Source organism: Pelobates fuscus, chromosome 2, assembly GCF_036172605.1.
Source record: "Pelobates fuscus isolate aPelFus1 chromosome 2, aPelFus1.pri, whole genome shotgun sequence".
NCBI lineage: Eukaryota > Metazoa > Chordata > Amphibia > Anura > Pelobatidae > Pelobates > Pelobates fuscus.
The window spans coordinates 268,654,084-268,672,492 of record NC_086318.1 but is presented as its reverse complement, the minus strand read 5'-3'; the positions used below and the strand labels follow the sequence as shown (position 1 = coordinate 268,672,492).

Genomic DNA, 18,409 nt, shown 5'->3' with positions numbered 1-18,409 from the left:
TGTACATAAAAAGCGTAAGTAAGGAATGTATTCAGCCAAAAAAACAAACTCAAGTCATACATGAACTACTCCAGATTATCAATACCCCTGTTGCCACAACAGTAGCTTTCTGTTCCTTTGGTTATCCCTTGACATTTTGCAAAACCTGTATATGGAGTGTTTGTATCTACTCCACAGTAAATTGTTAACATGTAAAATGATCATTTTTATCTTCATATTTTTTATTTAAATATATTTTTTATTGATATAAAAATGTATACACTACTGAAAAGCAAATAAACTAAATAGTAAGAAAAATGTATAGAAACAATCAATAGATAGATCCACTCTTTCTATCTTAGTGAGCAGTAAGCACTATAAGCAATATACAGAAATGCTATACAGTGTAGTGTATCAGAGTAATTTCTGAATCGTTAACAGGAGTTAGATAATGTGGCACAGTGTTATCCACACAAGTTCAGTGATAGCATCTTGCTGAAATCAGTTAAACTAGCTGATTAGTATCAAGGCAATGCCATCATACACGCCATTACTGAAATAACAATACATTATATTCTTAGTCTAACTTTATGCAAGTTATAAAAGGGTAATTTATAGACATACAAAATTCTGACAAACATTTTAGACATACAAAAAGATTCATAACTAGGCTTCAATGGAGATGCTTCCCATAGATTAAGAGATGGGAGGTGAAGTTATTGACCAGGACAGATTCTCAGACTGGCATTGAGAATGGTACAGCGTCCTGGGGCTCTATACCTTATCAAAGTTGAAAATTAAATCTTTGTGAAAATGTATTTCCAACCTGGAATCTGTGGCGGAACTAATTATGTATTTGTGTGTAGTGTTTGCGTTTGAATGCCGGAATGTATTTGTAAGTAGTGTTGGATTTAAATGAAGGTTTGCTTTTGTGTGTAATGTTGGTGTTTGCATAAAATATTAGCATTAATACAGGGGTGTGTTTGAATGTAATTGTAACGGAGCTTCCTATACCTCGGTTGGCTACCTCTGCCGACGGATGCTCCTAGTGCTTACCAAGGGGTCCAAGCACTTCTCCAGACACCATAAGTACTGCAGACCCCATGAACCGCTGCAGCTTAGTTGGGGTCTCGCCGTCTCCTACCCACCCTGGACCTAAGACAAGGCTCCAGGTTCCAGTGGGTGAACCTCTCCTCTTCCAGAGAGCGAAGCAGGAACAGCTCTTACAAGAGCTAGTGATTATTCAAGGGAGTATGAAGAGCATAGCAATCCCTTTTAGCAGTTTCCACCAATAAGAGACAAGACTCTAGATTGAGGGTAAATCAGGAACAGAAAGTTTAATGGCACACACTGGTCTTTTATACTAGTTTTACAGCAAAGGTGACGCCCAGGTGGACCTAGTTGGGCACTGAATACAAAACGTACAAGCCAATAAAAACAGAGGTTTACATTCAGACACTCCCATACAGTATACACAATCCCTCCTCTCTGCCTGTGATACAATTAACGAAGACAATGGGCTAACTCAATTAACTCTAAGCAGAAAAAAACATACATTTTTACAAACCCAAAAATACAACATATCCTCACAAAAGTCACATCTCCTGAAAGCCCCGATCTGGGTAAACAACATATGCAAAAATACCCCCAGATCGGTTCAGGAATTTCCTGGAAGTCTTATTTTTGCCCCACCGTGCACATTGTCCCATGCCTAAAACAGTTCCATACACTCGACGACAAAACACTGCTGGACAATTTAAGATTGCCGCCGCCACATGTTTGAATCTGTTCCAGTTAAAAGTCCAAGGGGCAGAAACAGTACTTTTAAACATGGGTTATCACAGGGCCCATAGTCCCAGGGTAGCAGACTGGCCAGCAGGCCCCTCCAAAATTCATGGCAAACGCCCTTAAAAAGGGGAGTTTGTCACAGTAATGTTTGCATTTGAATGCATTGGTTTGTTTGGATGTAGTGTTGGCTTTTAAATGTGGATGTACAATTGTGTGTAGTATTGGTGTTTGAGTGAAAGGGTGTTTTATATATAATTTTGGAGTTTGAGTGCAGGGGTTTGTTTGTATGTAATGTTTGTGTGCAGGCGTGTGTTTGCATGCTGTTGGTGATTGCTGGGATTTATGCACAAACACTACCACAAACATAAATACGTACACAGATATACATACACATTAACACATAGACACACAGATGCGCGCGCACACACTCAGATACCCACACATACACTGATATGAACACACATATATATATATATATATATATCATAATTTATTTACAGCCACCATCCTGTTAGCTTACCTTTGTCTGTAGGAGGGTGACGTAATTGAGGTGCTGGCTGAGGCTGATATGAGGCAGCAGCTAATTTGTTTCTCCCCCCTGCTCCCTGTGCTTCCTCTCCCTCGCGGCACGCTCTACCTATAGCTGGGAGAGGAAGTGCTGTCATTTCCTATCAGCCAGCTGACATGACAGGAGCCCAGTCAGGCTCTTAAATAGCTGCAGCACCTGCCTGGCCAACCCCTTGTTGAGCAATACACATCACTGGGCCCCTGACTCTGAAGGGACCCATCACTGTCAGGAGGGCCCATTACCAGGCTGCCCATTACCTGGCTCTGGGCCACGGTGCAGCCCCGCCGACTGCACCTGTGGTAGTTTCATCACTGCCTGGAATCCTATTTAATTCATCCAATATCATGTCCAACAGACTTTAACCGCCATTATGATATGAATAAGAAGCTTGCTCTAGAGTTGGTTGGTAGATTAAGATGAAAAAGAAAAATTTGAGCATCTAGTTGTATCTATTTAGGGCCTCCTTCAAGATTCTATTAATAATATTTTTATATCTTTTAGATGTTAACACTCCACCAAATATGGAGAAAGGTTCCGATTTCTAGGTTACATTTCCAGCAGTATTTGGAAATGCGAACATATTTATGTAAAATTTGCAGAGTTTCATACCATCTATCGAGAATTTTTTGTTGTGTTTTAAAAATATGAATACAGTGTACATCTTTTTTTTTTTTTTTTAAATTCTTTATTTTTGTAGTGCGTATATTAGTCACAGGCATACATATGGTACCCCAACGGCATTCCATATGCAGGTTTCAAGACATTAGTTACAGTAGGGGTAAATAGACAATGCACTTTTTTTTGTTATTCAATATGCATGAAAAACGTATAAAACAGGCTTAGAAGACAGGCATATAAATCAGGCTTAGAGAAAACAGGCTTGTAAATCAGGCTTGTAAATCAGGCTTGTAAATCAGGCTTTTAAATCAGGCTTTTAAATGTGGCATGTAAATCAGGCATTTAAATCAGGCCTATAGGACAGGGACTGTGTCCAGGGCCGTGAAAGGCAGCAAGGCCATGCATGTCGCGGATAGGGGCAGCAGGAACATTCATGTAGTTGCTTAGAAGTGGTTTGTTAGAGGTATTGGGCATGCAAACTTACAGCGTGCAGTAACAGTGGGTTAAAGTAGAATGAGTGAGATAGACTAGTAGAGTGTGTCTGATGTGAATCAAAATTAAAATACAATGGGTATCCCTAAGCATAACAGTGCTAACAAACCGAACAGACCGAGGCGTGCATGTTAGGTGTAGCGAGGCTATGTGTACTGTGGCACAAAGTATACTTGTCAAGAGTGGTGTATGACATCTAAATTGTCAAGATGGAGGGTACACGCTAGGTATGTGGTATACTGTCACCTAAGTATAGGAGGGAAATCTACATTTTTATTCTGACATGACTCTCATACAAGGCTGCAGTGAGATAGATATATAGGAAGGTCGCCTACGTCGCTAATCATATTGCTTATTGCAGGCTAATACACAAAGCTAAACAATTGCAAACATGAATGATAAAAACAGTATGCTTTTGTGCACGATTTTTCTGAGGCTGCAGCTGCATTCCAATACATTTTTCCCTCTTGGTCCTCTGAGGGTCTGGGTCAGCCATCGTGGTGAGCTTGGTGTCACTAGCGTGTGTTCGTCGGTTCGTGGGTCAGTTTATTGCAGGCTGGGTGGGAGGTAAGTAGGTGGTCTGTCTCCATGCCATGGTGACCCCATTTGTCAGCATTCTGGCGGGAAAAGACGGTGTCTTGGTGCTGTGCGGCAGTAGCTGCTGCGCCTCTGGTCCAGACTTTTAAGTAGGGCTATTTCTGGCAGTGTGCTGGGTGAGTGGTAAACTTGTTCGGCCCCCCAGGTCAGTGTTTGCTGGCCCAGCGGCATCGGGGGTTCGGTGGTCGTTGTGGCTGAGTGTGATAGGGGTTAGCCTGTAGGGTCTTGCTCATTTAATGCCCCCTCTTTCTATGGTCGTCAACTGTGCTTGTACCTTAGGTGATGGTCAGCCGACATATCACTGGGGCCGGCTGTAGTGTTGGAAGGCTTCCCCCTCACTCCGTTTGCGGGTAGGTCGCGCACATGGCTGGCGTGCGGCGGCCATCTTAATGAGGAATGCCCCATGATCTGCGGCAGGGTATTCATTTGCTTGCCCGCTTGCCGCACCTCCGGTTGCCCATGCAGACCGGGATAACCCCCCCGGTCCATAGGGGGGGGGGGGGAGGCCAGTCTCCCTTGTGCCCCAGGCCCTTGTCGGGATGGTGCTGGCGGTCTTGGCGGGTGTCCCCGTGTACCTCTGCAGATGAGGGTCAGTTTGGTTGTCGTTTCGGTGTGCTGGGTGAGCTATTGCTAGCGGTTTTCACCGTTTTTCCAGTCCCGGAGCAGGAGCTCAGACAGAACGCGTCTGATCCCGCCGGCGGCCAGGCCCCGCCCCCCCAGTGTACATCTTTTTTAAGCAGTTTAAATGATCTTTCCCAGATCTCTAATGGGAAATTCAGGTCTAGGTCTATTTCTCATTCCCATCAATCTTCCTTTATCCTGTATATTATACAATTTTTTTTTTATCTTGGATACCAATTAATTTTGTTATATATTTTGTATTAAGTTGACTTGAATATGATCTTCAACTATTGGCTTAGATCTCAAAAAAATTTACTATTCGGGGAAAAGTTATAATATCCTTTTGAAGATAAAGTATATTTGATTTGGAACCTAGAAAAGTGTCAGGATTACTGTTGATCCAGCACACAGAAATAGTATCACACCTGTGACTTAGGATAACGTCTAACCGGACCTTAGAATGGCCGGACTTAACATATACGAGAATAGTCAAAATACTTGCCGAGCTCAGGGACACAGAATGAGACACAACGATTAGGAAAAGTCAAGGATACCAGAAATCAGGGAAGTCAAAACGGAGCCAAAGTAAAAAAACATAAAAACACGATCAGGAATACACTCTCGGATAACCATCGAAGGGAAACCACGACAGGGCACTGATCAAAAGGCAGTTCTGGTTTAAATAACCCTCTTGAAGCTGTAATTTGCTATATGTGGCCTCTGACCCTAATACGTGCATGCATGTCTATGACGTGTCGTAGCACGGACATAAGAACCATCTTTAATGTGGGCAAAGGCTATATCCTTATTAAAACCGTAAACGCAGCGGCCGGCATCTCTAGAAAACGCTGCACACGCTGGGGACCAGGACAGAAGGAGATCGGGTAGCGGTTTGCCGCGAGCAAGGTAAGTATTTATTATTTCTGTCGGCGTCACCGCTGTGTTTCTGTACGGTCACGCCGACAGAATCCCTCGGAACCGTGACAGCACCCCCCACTTGAAGACCACCCACTGGGTGGGCAGGACCGACTTGAGGGGAAATTTGGCATGGAAGGAACGGATCTTGCTCCCCGCATGTATGTCTGAAGCAGAAACCCAAGAATAATCAGCATAGCATGGGGATCTATCTTTTTGCTATAACCCTTGCAATCAAGCCAAATACTGCAGAGATCCTGGAGTCGAATATAGAGAAGACTCCATACTCCTCCTAGAAACAACCAAAGGAGGGGGAAGGTCTGAAGGGGAGGTATACCTGTTGCAGATAAGGGGCTTCAGTAGGAATACATGAAACGTATTGGGTATACGCAGACAGGCAGGGAGAGCCAGAGAATAAGACACAGGATTAATCCTGCAAATTATTCTAAAGGGCCCAATAAACCTGGGTGCAAACTTCATGCTGGGAACCTTGAGTTTAATATTGCGTGTGGAGAGCCATACCCTGTCACCCACCTGGTAACCATGGTTGGCACCATGCCTCTTATCAACATGCATTTTGAAACGAGCAGCAGCTGTTTCCAAAGCTGTGTGGACCTTCATCCAAGTCTCACGTATGCATGTGAGATGGTCATCCAGAGCGGGAATAGGAGTGTCAGAGAATACCGCAGGGAGGACAGTAGGATGACGACCGTTGCTAACAAAAAATGGGCTATGTCCAGATGAGTGATGAGTAGCATTATTTCTGGCGAATTCGGCCCAAGAGAGTAAATCAGACCAGTTTTCTTGAGTGCCATTAAAGGGACACTCCAGGCACCCAGACCACGTCTGCCCATGGGAGTGGTCTGGGTGCCAACTCCCACTACCCTTAACCCTGAAGGTGTAATTATTGCAGTTTTTTATAAACTGCAATAATTACCTTGCAGTGTTAACTCCTCCTCTAGTGGCTGTCTACTAGACAGCCACTAGAGGGCACTTACGGGATTATAGCACAGGTTTTCTGTGCTATACCGTTGCTGGACGTCCTCACGCTATGTGAGGACCTCCAGCATGCTAAAATCCCCATAGGATAGCATGCGCATTAGGCCTCCCCCCGCCGGCGGGCGTGTTCAGTTTCCCCCGCCGGCTGACGTGATGAAGGGGAGGAGCGTGGGCGGACACAGAAGAAGTGGCGAGGGACATCGGCGCTGCCTCTGGTAAGTCACTGAAGGGGTTTTGACCCCTTCAGCAACCGTGGATGGGAGGTGGGAGGGAGAGGGGACCTGCAGTGCCAGGAAAACAGATTGTTTTTCTGGCACTGGAGAGTCCCTTCAATAAAACATCTCAAATATTGTTCCAATGATTGATTGGCTCTCTCCACTCCATTGGTGTGGGGATGGTAAGATGACGAAAAAGAATGTTCAATAATCTATAGAACACTATAGTGCCCTGAAGCTGCCCCCTCCCGCCGGGCTCTGGGGAGAGGAAAGGGGTTAAAACTTACCTTTCTCCATCGCCGGGCGGGGAGCTCTCCTCCGATCCTCCTCCTCTCCTCCCATTCGGCTGAATGCGCACGCGCGGCAAGAGCTGCGCGCGCATTCAGCCGCTCTCATAGGAAAGCATTATCAATGCTTTCCTATGGACGCTTGCGTGCTCTCACTGTGATTTTCACAGTGAGAATCACGAAAGCGCCTCTAGCGGCTGGATGAACCCATTTCTCTGAAACTGCTATGTTTATAAAAAAATGGGTTAACCCTAGCTGGACCTGGCACCCAGACCACTTCATTAAGCTGAAGTGGTCTGGGTGCCTATAGTGGTCCTTTAACTACCGTATATACTCGAGTATAAGCCGAGTTTTTCAGCACATTTTTTGTGCTGAAAAACCGGAACTCGGCTTATACTCGAGTCAATCGTCTGTATTATGGCAATTTGCATTGCCATAATACAGACTGAGGGAGAGGGGGCTGGCAGAGATCTTACTTACCCGTCCTGCAGCTCCTGTCAGCTCTCTCCTCCTCCGCGCCGTCCGTGCAGCTCCCTCTGTCAGCTCACACTGTAAGTCTCGCGAGAGCCGCCGCTCTCGCGAGATTTACACTGGGAGCTGACCGAGGTGCTGAACGGACGGCGCGGAGGAGGAGAGAGCTGACAGGAGCTGCAGGACGGGTAAGTAAGATCTCTGCCAGCCCCCTCTCCCTCAGTCTGTATTATGGCAATGCAAATTGCCATAATACAGACTATTGACTCGAGTATAAGCCGAGTTCCGGTTTTTCAGCACAAAAAATGTGCTGAAAAACTCGGCTTATACTCGAGTATATACGGTAGTTAAAGGACCACTATAGGCACCCAGACCACTTCAGCTTAATGAAGTGGTCTGGGTGCCAGGTCCAGCTAGGGTTATCCCATTTTTTTATAAACATAGCAGTTTCAGAGACTTACAGTGTGAGCTGACAGAGGGAGCTGCACGGACGGCGCGGAGGAGGAGAGAGCTGACAGGAGCTGCAGGACGGGTAAGTAAGATCTCTGCCAGCCCCCTCTCCCCCCCCCCCCCCACTGAACTGCCAATGCTGGACCACTAGGGAAGGAGCCCCCCTCCCTGCCATGTATCAAGCAGGGAGGGGGGACGAAAATAAAAATAATTAAATAAAAAATAATAAGGAAAAAAATATATTAAAATAATACAAAATAATAATAAATAAAATAATAAAATTGCCCACCCCCCCACCACTGCAACACACACACACACAAACACACACACACTGCACACACACACACACACTGCACTCATACACACACACTTCACTTATACACACACACACACACACTGCACTCATACACACACACACTGCATTCATACACACACTGCATTCATACACACACTGCATTCATACACACACTGCACTCATACACACACTGCACTCATACACTGCATTCATACACACTGCATTCATACACACGCTGCATTCATACACACGCTGCACTCATACACACACGCTGCACTCATACACACACGCTGCACTCATACACACACGCTGCACTCATACACACACGCTGCACTCATACACACACGCTGCACTCATACACACACGCTGCACTCATACACACACGCTGCACTCATACACACACGCTGCACTCATACACACACGCTGCACTCATACACACACGCTGCACTCATACACACACGCTGCACTCATACACACACGCTGCACTCATACACACACGCTGCACTCATACACACACGCTGCATTCATACACACACACTGCATTCATTATACACACACTGTAAATAAATATTCAATTAATATATTTTTTTTAGGATCTAATTTTATTTAGAAATTTACCAGTAGCTGCTGCATTTCCCACCCTAGTCTTATACTCGAGTCAATAAGTTTTCCCAGTTTTTTGGGGTAAAATTAGGGGCCTCGGCTTATATTCGGGTCGGCTTATACTCGAGTATATACGGTAGTTTATTTTTAATCTCCACATTGAATTATAGATATCCGTTATAACTTTATTGTTAGTGCCCAATTTTTTTTTAAATGTATTTATTTATTTTTGTTGTGCAGGTAGGTACACTTTAGCATCAAACACACCACAACAGCATACATACATGTTAACAGGATTGACAGTGGCATGAGAAGTTTCACATTTTTGATAATTAGTTCTACAAGCTTAACTTAACTTGTGGTGCTCCAAGATTAATTTGTGTATTTTATAGACAACAGGCTAGGAACATCAGTGTACATCACAGGACCTGCTTGGTAACAGTAAGTTAGATCCTACTTAGCTACGATTAAGAAGGTCATAGGCAAATTACTAATAATAATAATGGTAAGCATAGTACTGCAGTGTGTGTATACGAACAAAAAACATTAGACCTATCCGAGTGTACAACTGACAGTGTGATTTATCGAGGCAGTATGGTGTAAAGAAAGGGTATAGTTAGTACTGAGCTGATGCTTACATAGCTCCTAACTAAAATAACCAAGCACTGTTATATGAGTTGCGTAGCATAAGAAAAGTAATGAAGATTGACATGTTCAATGCAATAGCAATATGATTTGTTTGGCTAGAAGACAGGTAAGGTTTGGAACTATATACAGATATTGTCAAGTGACATCATACTATGCTAGTAAAAACATGCTATAGAATTTGTGTATCAAGTGTTAGACGATAGCCTGAAGGGGGCCAATGCGTCAACTAGGAGTATAATGACACGCTATTGTGTGTGTGTGAACCTAGACATGTAAGTTATGTGGATAGGAGATCTGTTATGTAGATAATATGAGGTGCGTTATGCATGCTTAAGTCTGGTTATAACGGCAGTGTTCTATTGTATAGAGATACTCATGTATTCTGATCAATTCCTTGAATTATCTGGTGGTAAAACTGTAGGGTGCTCCTATTCTGCAGATGAACAGGACTTCGGCGGTCACTCTCAGGCAGTGAGGGACACGTGGAAAGGCAAGGAGTAATATAACTCTGTGGTGCCGCATAGCAGAGGAGCTTTCAGCCCACGCCACACAGAGGCCATGAAGGGGAGTCTTTCTCTGAGGTGGTTGTAGCGGGGGAGTGTCCCGGGATAGCTTCCTTCCAGCCCTGGACTCTTGTAGGGGCCAACACCACTAAGCCACGACTCAGGCGCTCTGTGAGTCCAAGTCATTCCCACAAGTGGGATTGCATGAGATCTCGATGGCATGCCTCCGGTTCAGGCTGGCGGGCCTCCGCTTTTGTGGACGGTGCTTTCTGGGCAAACCCTTAATGGCCCTCAGTCCAGGAGGGCATACTCTGGCAGAGACTTGCGTGGTCCAGATGCTGATGTCCGGAGGGGGCCTCCCTAGTTTCTTCTCACCATTCCGCTCTGCGGGTGAGCTGGTGGGAGCTGTAATGCGTTCCCTCATCTTGGCCCAGAAGTTTGTTCAGTGCTCTGTATGTATGGGTTAGCACTTTGAATTGACTCCTATAGGATACAGGAAGCCAATGTCAGGACTGACAGAGGAGTGAGGTATGAGAGTACCGACTAGAGAGGGAAAAAAAGTCTGGCGGCATCATTCATTACAGACTGGCGGGGCGATATGGCTTTTGGGAAGACCAATCAGGAGAGGGTTACAATAATCCATGCAGGAAATTACTAGAGCATGGACAAGCTCCTTGGTAGCATCTTTTGTAAGAAAGGGGCTATGTTTTTAAGTAGGAATCTGCAGGATTTGGAAGCACTCTAGATGTGGGGCTCAAAGGTGAGGCCAGAGTAAAGTATGACGCCAAGACAGTGCGCTTACAAGGATGGACTTATGTAGATATCACTGACTTGAAGGGAGAGCGAGAGAGGAGGATCAGTATTAGGTGGAGGAAAGACTAGGAGTTCAGTTTTGGAGAGATTGAGTTTCAGAAAGTGGGAGGACATCCAGTCAGAGATTAAAGAAAGTCAAGTAGTGACACGTTGCAGTACGGCAGGGGAGAGGTCCGGGGAGGAGAGATACATGTTGGTGTCATTCGTGTACAGGTGGTAGTGGAATCCAAAAGAGGCAATAAGTTTGCCAAGAGAGGCAGTAAAAAGTGAAAATAGGAGACCAAGGACAGAGCCTTGGGAAACTCCAACCAAGACAGAACGAGGGGAGGAGGTATCCTTGGAAAAGGAGACACTGAATTGGCGTTGGGAGAGAGAAGAGGAAAACCACAAGAGGACAGAGTCACAGAGACCGAGCGATTGAAGAGTTTGAAGGAGGAGAGCATGATCAATGGTGTCAAAGGCATATACAGTGTGTGTATATGTGTGTATATATATAATTTTTTTTTCTTCATCCTGCAGTGAAACACCTACCACTCTCAGGTACTGACTGAAGCTTGGAAGATATTACACAATATTCTCATGTGTTACTATAGATTTGTTAGCATTATACCTGTAGTTTTCCACTGTAATTTTCTGTGCATGCAGTTTGTACGATTGTCATTTTTTTCTCCCCCCTTAGGGGGATCTCTGAACCAGTCATTGCCGAAGATGGCCGCAAACCCTGTGTGAGCTGCGGCATTGGTCCAGATGACTGGTGAGGAATCTGATAGAGGTGTGAGAAACATGGCTTTCCCATTCCAATGAGAGAGGAACTGCTGTCACATGTGTAGATCTGCCCTGACGTGAGCATCTAGTGATAAGGAGCTAGTGTCGGCACTTAGGAGTCTCCCTTCTCCAGGCACAACAATGTAGATATGAATGCCCCGCCTTGAGGGATAATTTTCATGGCGAAGTTAAACGTGCCCAGTAAGGATTGTAGGTCTGACCTGGTACACTTGTCCTTAACCAGAAAATATTCCACCATCTCTATAATTTGCCGCACCTTCTCCCCTGGTAAACTAGCCTGTAAGGTAACCAGGTGAATACCCAGGAAAGTAAGATTAGTGGCGGGGCCTATCGTTTTTTCTTGGGACAGTGGTACCCCCAATGCTGCAAATAGGCCTAGGGTCTTCTGGAGACTGACTGGACAGGACTGAGGTGGTTCTATAGTAAGGAAGTTGTCCAGATAATACAGAACTGAGGGGCAATGAGTAATGTTAAGAAGTAGCCAACATAGTGTGTCAGCAAATATGTCAAATAGTTTTGGGCTGCTTTTGGCTCCGAAAGTAAGCCGAGTAGCAAAATAGTATTTGTTCTCCCACCTGATGCCGTGTACGTGCCACAGGGATGGGTGAATAGGCAGGAGCTTGAAAGCGTTAGAAATATCGGTTTTACCCAACCAAGCTCCTACCCCTGCCCTTGAAATGGCCTGAATGGCATCGTCCACTATGGTGTATTGCAGGGAGAACTCTGAGGGTATTAATGAATTAATGCTGGGGGTTGCTAAAGAATGTGGAGCGGACAAGTCTTAAATAAGTCTCTTTTTATTATTTAACTCTCCAGTGGCTATACGTATTGGGTTGGTACGCCAACTGGAAAACGGAGGGTGAGAGAAGGGGCTTAAGATAAACCCATTGGTTAACTCTTTCGTGAGTAGTAAATTAGTGGTGACCAGGTCAAGGAGGGCTGACTGTAGGTTGGGATATTTGTGAATACCTGTGGGGAGTGTAACGAGGCCCATGTGGAAACAGTCAGTGAAGCCTTGGATCAGGAAGTCATCTAGGTGATTGGAAGGGTGTGCCTGGAGGTAGAATGCCAGGTTGTCGATATTAACTTCGGTTAGTCATTGTTTTGCGTACAGACGATTGGGACACATAGTTTTGGTGTGTGCCCTGAAGCAAATTGAGCAGACGTGCAGCAGTCTGCACAAGCTAAATACACAACTTCCCGAATTAAAGTTGTTGCAGATCTGAGCTTTCCCAAGGTATACTATGAGTCTGCCCAACTTGTCCTTTAATCTTCTGTGTTCTGCAGTGGAGGAACCAAAGGAAGCACGACTAGTGGTAGGAAGGCTTGGATCGACTGGGCACAAGTTGGAGTGTGAGATGGAGGCGCACAAGATGGAGGTTTTTGGCCAGCGAAATGACTGCAGAAAAGTTCTGTATCCGGCATACTCCAGTTGGTATGGGTGTTAAAATGAGTAAGGGATGCCGCTGCCTTAGCCGAAAAAGATTTGTGGTAGTCATAGAAGGAAAAACCACCATACTTGTGCATGTACAAATCCAATTCCTCCCTACGGTGGGGGAAGTGAACAAATTACGTTGCGATAGAGGCCAAAGGCAAGGACAAACTCATGTATTGTTGAGCCTAGGATCTCTGGCTTTTAGCAGGACCGAAAGATCGCCGTAGCAATAGGCCTTGTTCTCTACCACATACTGGGAAGCGATCAGTAGTGACACTAAGTTTATGTCTTTGCCTTCAAGAATATCTTTGCGTATAGTCGGGGGTACAAAGTGTGCGGGCGTGATGATTTGATTGGACTTGCTTGGCATTGGGTTTATGGGAGTGTCACTACCGTGGGGGTTGGTATGGTCGAGGTGACTGACGAAGTCTGAGGGGATTCCAGCTTGTCCAGCCTAACGCTGATCTTGGTGATTGAGGTCAGGAGAGATGACAGAAGACCCTTGATCTCATTATAATTCTCAGAATGCAGGACCACTCCTGGCTGGGGAGTACATGTGTTAGTGATGAAAATTTTATATAGTTCGGCCTTGCGGGCTGTAGCTGGAATCCGGACCCCCCCCATGCAACGTAATTCGGCTGCGAGCTTGGGGATGGTCCCTTACAGGAGAGAGTATGGACTGGCTGGTTCTAAGTTCTCGGTAGGTGTACTTGGGCCAGCCGGAGTGGCAAGCCTGGTTGGGGTTTCGGGTATAGCCAGTTCTTCTTGGTCATGGGTTTGAGATATACTAGAAATGAAAACATGGTAAAAGATAGGACCTTAATCGTGAGCAAAGGTGCTTGAGTCAACTGGTGCTAGCTAGGCCAGATGCAAAACATTATCTGTCCTACAAGGAAAGGTGAGTGCCAAGTGGCGAGAGAGGCTCTATCTATGAGGGAGGCCGGATGGACGGGGGCCACTTGAATGATGTGGCAGGATTGGTGGCCTCTCGGTGGTTGTAACAAGACATAATGTAATTGGTCTGTGACTGGTGAGGCCCTAACTGATAACCGAGAGTGGTTATAGTCTAGTTATGCGCTGGACCAAGTTGCGTATACCTCCGATGAGGAGTTAGTGATTAATCTCATGTATAGAGAGCATAACAAGGACGGGATAAGCCTTCCAGGATGGGGTAAGCTGGAGTCTATTATCCTTACCATATAAACAGAACCAGAATACTTCTTAATGGGTATATAACTGAGGCAGACAAGTGTGACCGTGCGTAGAGGTAAGGTTAGGAAAATACCTAGTATAGGGGACTGTTAATATATAATAAGTATTAGTAACATAGGACGTTAAGGTATGTACACGAATAACAGTAGTTAGGGTATATTTATGCGTAATGTGAATATATGGGGGTACGGATGGTGACCCAAAAAGCAAAAATCATATAATGTACTATACACGGTTTAATAATTAAAGCAGTGAAGGAAAGAAGGAGAATGAGGGAAACAAAACCAGAATTTAAATGATAAAACATTTTCCATGTCATAATATGTTTTCGCCACCAGGGTTCATAGTGAGCAGCCGCGTGTATGGTAAGTATTAGAATGAACTGTTCGCTTGACGAATGACCGGCTTGCCGACCAGTGTTGGAGGGCAAGTACCAGAGTGGTGAATGCGCATGAGTGGAGTGAGGTACCGAACGGAGCACAAAACGGCAAGGTAAGTATGAATGAAAGTTTGAGTGAATGAGTGTAAATGTATGAACGGGCACCAGGCTGAGAGTGGTGTGGATGGGAGACATATGGTTCTGGGACCCTGGAAACGGAACCCTGGAGCAGGTAAGTATACTTTGAGGCACTGAAACCGCCGCAAGGGTGGCTGGGCGGGATGGGAGTTGGCCAGAATCTGTTAGCAAGCAGAGGCTGGAGCACTTGGCGCCGAGCACGGGGACCGTCGGGATTATACCGATAAGTAAGGTAGCACTTGGACGGAAGCGGACCATGTGGGAGCGATGCCCAGGAAAGTTGAAGCGGAAGTCAAAGGTTCTGAATGAACCCAGCGATACCGGTTCTGATTAGGAGGGGGCCTGAGCTTTGATAGCCGGGTAACCTCTCCCACAATTACAGGCTACGCCTCTCTCTCTGCACACACACGCACGATATAGGTCTCCATGCATATCCTGTAACTCTGCATGCATTCTTATTCTAATTCTTTTTTTACTCTCCCCTTCTAGCACCATCTGCGCTTTTTTTTTTCTCTACCATCTTTACTCTGTGATCTAAACACAAGATATTTACGAATCTCTGCGAGAATGATGTCTATTTTTCCATCAAACCTGTGTCTTTTCTGCACTCATGTCACTTTAACCCCTGTATCACAACTCAACGTTGAATTCTATGTGTTGTCTTTGCTTTAGACTTGAGAAAGGGAGGTTCTCCCAAATGCTTGTCATTACATTGTTAGTCCAATAAAAAAGGTATTACAAGATACACGTAAAAAACAGATAACATTTGTGTGTGTGTGTGTGTGTTTAGTATGTAATAATAATAATGTAAATATGGTGGGGAAAAAAAATTGTTTGAAAACCCCTTTCCACCTGAAGTCTGTGGATAGTTAATACAATGTTAAACAAATATCTGCACACCAGTCAAGCCATAAGACTTGCTTTTTCCACAGAAATAAAAAATTTGCAGTGATGTTACCACCATAAAGGATTATAGGTGGGCATATGCAAATTAGTTTAACAAAGAATTACATATTTGCCTCATTCCATTTTAACCCCTTCAGGATCGGACTCTGTTTTGGCCATGTCGGATGTTAAGGAACAGAGCTGTTTTAAAACTTTTGTGGTGTTTGTGTTTAGCTGTAATTTTCCTCTCTCATTTACTGTTCCCATACAAATTATATATTGTTTTTTTCAGGAAAAGGGCTTTCTTCACATACCATTATTTGTATCATGTCATATAATTTAATTTAAAAATAATAAAATATGATGAAAAATTACTTTTACTTGAAATATCTTTTACTCATCTACAAAAGCTAATGAGAAAAACTGCTAAATAAATAAAAAAAGTTGTCCTGAGTTTAAAAACACCCAGTGTTTACATGCTTTTTTTTTTTTTTTTTTTTTTTTTTTGCAGGTTATAGGGCTATAAGTACAAGTAGGACATTGCTGTTTCAAAATATTTGTAAAATTGATCAATAGTGACATTGTAACACTGTTATCCGTCATAAATCTCTGAATCACACCCGGCATGTACATATTTTTTTTTTTTTTTAATTCTTTATTTTTGGTGCATGTTGCGTAAAACATAGCATAACATACATAGGTGCCACTGCATTGTGGTCAAAGTGTAACAGTTATACATCAGGTATGGCATTCAATATATTTGCACATTTTGTTGAGATGGTGGACTGTGTGGTTATAACGAGGTGACCTATGTGTTTGTATATTACCGCCATGTCCTGTGCGGTTCTATTTGGAGCTCGGGATGAGCTAGTCTGTAGTCGCTGGTTATGGTAATGTAAAGTATGTCATTGAGGTATTGCTCCAATATGTTGTCCTATGTTACAGCGGTGTAAGCTACGTGTCCGAGGAGCAAGTAATAAGTCGTGCTGCTTGACTATGTTAGTGCGAGGCATGTCTAGTGCTACAGTGGTCTAATGTCACATGGTGTCCCTCTTATATCCCTATAATGTCTACCCCTTCTCCCTGGGGCGTTGGGGGGGAGGGGGGTGTGTGTTGCTGTGTGAGCATTCTGTGGACTCGTTTTATGCCTGACGTGTATACCAGAGGCCTAGGGCATCAAAGATTTTGTTGCCTCTCTCGTGTGTTTGCGTGAGTATGGTGAATCAGCAAGTGAGTTACTTCGCTATGAGTTTGCCACAAAAAATAAAAGTAAAAATAATATTAAATAAATCATACATATCAACATTAAGAAATTAACGGCTTTGGAGGGCCCATTAGTTCCAGCAACAGCTGAATGGTTTCCCTTCTTTCCCCCTTGGGGATTTATGACTGAGTGTCGCATTCAGGTGGTGGGGTTTGTGTTCCTTCTCAGTTCCTGCGTGGTTGCTTCGGATCGGGAGCAAAGTGTTCCGAGTGCGTGGGTTCCGTTGGTGGGTAGGCCCAGCGTTGTTAGCAGTGCAGGAGCATCCATCGGGGCTGTGGCCTTATATGATTGCCCGTCCTTCGTGGTACATATTTTTTTAAAGTAGACAACCCAGGGTATTCATCTAAGGCTATTTTACCACCAATCTTTGCCAAACTTCACATAGGTAATTTCTTTGTTTGATTTTTTTTTCAGGTGTAAATTCACAGAGCCTGTTATGTGTTGCTGCCAAAAAAACACAGTCCAGCAACATCTCCTGAGTACAGTGATGCCCACCCATGCATAGGCTTGTCGGGTGTTGGGGGGGGGGGGGGGGCTAAAAGGCCACATTTGGCACGTGTGCATATCCATTTCCAACTTGGAATTTTGATATGTAGTCAGCCTGTGCCCGCGTCCTATTTGGGACAATTTTGAAGCCAGCCAATGTATTTTACCCCAAACAAACCATATATTTTTGAAAAGTAAACAACCCAGGGTATTTTAAATGGTGGTATTTTAACACTTTTCATGCACTGAATGACCTGTGGCTGGAAAAGTATTTGAAAGGTTATTAAGGGATAATATTCAAGAATTCCTTGAGAAGAACATGGTTATCAGCAAAAATCTGCATGGTTTTATGAAGCACAGGTCATGTCAAACTAACTTGATTGCATTCTATGAAGAAATAAGTAGAAGTATAGATCAGGGTGTTGCAGTGGATGTGATCTATTTTGATTTTGCCAAGGCATATGATACAGTTCCACAAAATAGATTAGTGTTCAAACTCAAAGAAATCGGTCTAGATGAAAATGCTACAAAATGAGTACAAAGCGTTGTCGTTAATGGTAAATTGTCAAGCTGGACAGAGGTGGCAAGTGGTGTCCCTCAGGGTTCTGTTCTGGGACCCCTTCTATTTAACATGTTTATAAATGATCTTGAAAAAAGCATTGAAAGTCGTGTTTCAATGTTTGCAGATGACACAATACTCTGTAAAGTAATACAATGTGAGCAAGGTATTACTTTGCTGCAGAGAGATTTAGATGGATTTGGGGACTGGGCACTCAAATTGCAGATGAAATTTAATGTTGAAAAATGCAAAGTTATGCACTTCGGCGTAAAGAATGCACAAACAACGTATACCCTTAATGGAAGCGAATTAGGCATAACCACACACGAAAAATACTTGGAAATTGTTATAGACATCAAACTATGCAACAATGTGCAATGTCAATCCGCAGTGGCTAAGGCCA

At 44.2% G+C, this 18,409-nt stretch overlaps 1 protein-coding gene across 3 annotated transcripts in view; it reads left to right on the top strand.

The window, feature by feature from the left end:
- The window catches only part of TBCE (tubulin folding cofactor E), a 439,454-nt gene that overhangs the window by 30,775 nt on the left and 390,270 nt on the right, over window positions 1-18,409 (top strand). The window lies entirely within an intron of this gene.